The following is a 643-nucleotide window of genomic DNA, read 5'->3' on the forward strand; positions in this document are numbered from 1 at the left end:
GCATCATCCCAGGGAATTTACTTCCATTATCACCCGAGCACCAAGAGAGTCAAAAATGTCAGCTCCCATTCAGCTCTTGTTCCTGGTTCAACTACCTTTTCTTTAAAAAAAAAAAAAGGTTTAAAAAGAGATGGTTCTTGTGGGGAGGGGAATGTTACTGGAGGAATCACAGACTTATTAGAACTAAAAATATCTCATAATATATAGATATATTTATAAGTTTATGGTGCTTTATTATTTTCAGAAGGCTTTCATGTTAATTCTTTTATTCCTCCCTATCCCATGAGTGGTTATTAATATATAATGTATTTAACAAAAACAAAACAAAACAAAAGAAAAAAACCAGGAAGCTTAAGGGGATGGCTGGTTAGCTCAGTTGGTTAGAGCATGATGCTGATAACACCAAGGTACAGGTTTGATCCCTGTACTGGCCAGCTACCAGAAAAAAAAAAAAAAACAAAAAAACACAAAAAACTAGGAAGCTTAAAGACACTGAGTGGCAATCAAATCTTTTAAAAGAGTTGTCTACCTCTACTGTCCCCTCTTCTCACTGCCATTCTCTGTAACGCATGAAGATTTGTGTCTGGGCTCCTGCCATTTACTAAAATTATTCCCAACAAGGTCTCCCTTAACCTCTATGTGG

The 643-nt window shown here is 36.4% G+C and overlaps 1 non-coding gene across 1 annotated transcript; it reads left to right on the forward strand.

Moving 5' to 3' along the window:
• The first annotated feature begins 361 nt into the window (after positions 1-361).
• Positions 362-434, forward strand: TRNAI-GAU (transfer RNA isoleucine (anticodon GAU)). Its single transcript has one exon. It is a non-coding gene; the product is annotated as a tRNA-Ile (tRNA).
• The last annotated feature ends 209 nt before the right edge of the window (positions 435-643 follow it).

The sequence above is a fragment of the Cynocephalus volans genome, chromosome 5, assembly GCF_027409185.1.
Source record: "Cynocephalus volans isolate mCynVol1 chromosome 5, mCynVol1.pri, whole genome shotgun sequence".
Classification (NCBI taxonomy): domain Eukaryota; kingdom Metazoa; phylum Chordata; class Mammalia; order Dermoptera; family Cynocephalidae; genus Cynocephalus; species Cynocephalus volans.